Source organism: Lethenteron reissneri, unplaced genomic scaffold, assembly GCF_015708825.2.
Source record: "Lethenteron reissneri isolate LAM-NWPU_2019-01 unplaced genomic scaffold, ASM1570882v1 scaffold_1309, whole genome shotgun sequence".
Classification (NCBI taxonomy): Eukaryota; Metazoa; Chordata; class Hyperoartia; order Petromyzontiformes; family Petromyzontidae; genus Lethenteron; species Lethenteron reissneri.
This window is the reverse complement of record NW_026891013.1, coordinates 111,332-115,000: the sequence shown is the minus strand read 5'-3', so window position 1 is coordinate 115,000 and position 3,669 is coordinate 111,332.

Below are 3,669 nucleotides of genomic sequence, written 5' to 3'. Positions count from 1 at the left end.
TCGGGTAGGATACGGGTATCGGGTAGGATACGGGTATCGGGTAGTGTACGGGTAGGGTATGGGTAGGGTACGGGTAGGGTACGGGTATCGGGTAGTGTACGGGTAGGGTATGGGTAGGGTACGGGTAGGGTACGGGTATCGGGTAGGGTACGGGTAGGGTACGGGTAGGGTACGGGTATCGGGTACGGGTATCGGGTACGGGTATCGGGTAGTGTACGGGTACAGGTAGTGTATGGGTATCGGGTAGTGTACGGGTATCGGGTAGGGTACGGGTTGGGTACGGGTAGTGGCTGAGTGGGTGGGTGGGTGGGTGAGTGAGTGGGTGGGTTGGTGGGTGGGTTGGTGGGTGGGTGGGTGGGTGAGTGGGGTGGGTGGGTGAGTGAGTGGGTGGGTGGGTGAGTGGCCACAGTGAGGAGGATGAGGGGGAGGGGGGGCAGGAGGGGGGGAGAAGTGGGGGGAGTAGGATGAAGAATGGGGAGTGGGGCTGGTGAGAAGTGGGCATTACACTGATCCACACACTTGTTCTGGCGTGAGGTATTCCAACGGCTTTAAGGTAATTTTGGGGTGCTGCTGATTCCAAATGTGGCATCGGTTTTTGTCTATCACGTCAGGTTTTTGAGAGATCAAATATTGCATTTTGAATAAAAACCGCGGAAGAAAAATATTAAATAAATGTGGATATCTACATAAAATGATATTATAAACGCACTATCCTAAAAATACAGCGCCATATTTTAACACTGAAGCAGTCGCTGACTCGCAACGACTTGCAATCATAAGTGACAGAGTTAATTTCGGGTAAAATCAATGAAAATGGGGTATGCCGATAGCATGAAAATGAGATGTGATGGAGCAAATCTGACATCAGATTTGGAATCGGCACCCTGAATGTGTGACGCTTGGAGACGCGTCCTGCAGAGCTCCGTGCCACCTCCGTGCACGACGACGCGCAAAATTAGCGGAATCCCCGACGTGACGGCTCGTTAATTGAATGCAAATAAAACGTGGAACGTAAATGAAAGAATTTTCGTGAAAATTTTTATTTTTAAAAAACTGTTTTGGTTGTTCTTTGACGCTCGTTAAAGACACTTTTGACGCTGCTCGTCGAAGGGGGTCCACCAATCGTAGATATTCCCACCGGTGGGGGGTCAGGGGGGAACAAGCCCCCCCCCCCGTCCCCACGCGGGTCACCCTCCTGCCCCGCACGGACATTGAACTTCTCTCGCAGCGCACACAGCCAACGGCCGCGCGTCACGGGACGCTGAGCGGCGAGCAAACATCGGTCCCATCGCCGACCCCCCGACCTCAAACCGTGCCGCCGTGACTACCCGCCGGGCAGAGGTCGCAACCGGGTACCCGATACCCGTACCCTACCCGATACCCGTACCCTACCCGTACCCTACCCGATACCCTACCCGTACCCTACCCGATACCCTACCCGTACCCTACCCGATACCCTACCCGTACCCTACCCGATACCCGTACCCTACCCGATACCCGTACCCTACCCGTACCCTACCCGATACCCTACCCGTACCCTACCCGATACCCGTACCCTACCCGATACCCGTACCCTACCCGTACCCTACCCGATACCCTACCCGTACCCTACCCGTACCCTACCCGATACCCGTACCCTACCCGATACCCCTACCCGATACCCGTACCCTACCCGTACCCTACCCGTACCCTACCCGATACCCGTACCCGATACCCGTACCCTACCCGTACCCTACCCGTACCCTACCCGTACCCTACCCGATACACGTACCCTACCCGTACCCTACCCGATACACGTACCCTACCCGTACCCTACCCGATACCCGTACCCTACCCGTACCCTACCCGTACCCTACCCGTACCCTACCCGATACCCGTACCCTACCCGTACCCTACCCGTACCCTACCCGATACACGTACCGTACCCTACCCGATACACGTACCCTACCCGTACCCTACCCGATACCCGTACCCTACCCGAGACCCGTACCCTACCCGATACCCGGGTACCCGTACCCGATACCCGTACCCTACCCGATACCCGTACCCTACCCGATACCCGGCTACCCGATACCCGTACCCTACCCGATACCCGTACCCTACCCGATACCCGTACCCTATTCGATACCCGGCTACCCATACCCGATACCCGTACCCTACCCGATACCCGACTACCCGTACCGGGTACGGGTAGACCGTGAGTCACTGGTGAGTCACCGTTTGTCACTCATTTCCCAACGTCTTGTCTCTTCTCACAATTCAAGTTCCTAGAATCAACCCACCCGCACCTGCAACATGGCTTCATCCCAGATGCAATCAGGTACCCGATACCCGTACCCTACCCGTACCCGGCCGGGTATCGGGTAGGGTACGGCCGGGTACTGACACTGTCTTTCCGACAGACCTGTTCTGAGGACGGCTGCTTGCGTTGTGGCCGAAACGTCGTGAGAATTGTATTTTATGACATACACACCACACACACCACACACACACACACCACACCACACACACACACACGACACACACACCCCACACACACCACACACACACACCCCACACACACACCACACACACACACACCACACACAAACACACACACAAACACACACACACCACACACAGTCCACTCAGCACACACTTCACAACTCACGTCTTCCTCTTGTTTTTCTTCTCTCTCTCTCTGCTCTCTCTGTCTCTTTCTGTCTCTCTGGTGATTTCGCTAAAGTCACAGACACATGCCCCGGCAATAGCCGTAACGCAACTTTGAACAGGATTGTGGATTTGGTGTTTCGGGTCCGATTGCGCAACACAAAAGGGGTCGTTAAGTCGGAAACATTCTCAAGATTTATTGCGACATAAATTACCCGCGACATTCCACTGTGTGGTGCTGTAAGTACATTTTTATACGTACAGTACTGTATACACAAACCCACACAGAGACCCATAGACTCATCACACAGAGACCCACAGACTCACCACACAGAGACCCACAGACTCACCACACAGAGACCCATAGACTCATCTTATAGAGACCCATAGACTCATCACACAGAGACCCATAGACTCATCTTATAGAGACCCATAGACTCAGCACACAGAGACCCATAGACTCACCACACAGAGACCCACAGACTCATCACACACAGACCCACAAACTCACCTCACAGAGACCCACAGACTCATCACACAGAGACCCATAGACTCACCACACAGAGACCCACAGACTCACCACACAGAGACCCACAGACTCACCACACAGAGACCCACATAATCACCACACAGAGACCCACATAATCACCACAGAGACCCATAGACTCACCACACAGAGACCCACAGACTCACCACACAGAGACCCACAGACTAACCACACAGAGACCCACAGACTCACCACACAGAGACCCACATAATCACCACACAGAGACCCATAGCCTCTGAGGCAGCGTCTCTGCTGTGTTTTACAATCAGTGCTTTGGGGAATGTGAAACAAAAACGGGACACCTTGTAACGTATATTCTTGGTTCTTTCGCTAAAGTCACGTAGAAGGGAAACAATAAAATAATATTTATTTTATTATTCTACGTGACTTTACCGAAAGAACCACGAATGTGAATCCCTGAAATCACGAAAGCTTTAAATCAAAATGTAACTTAACATAACGTGTTCCTGGCC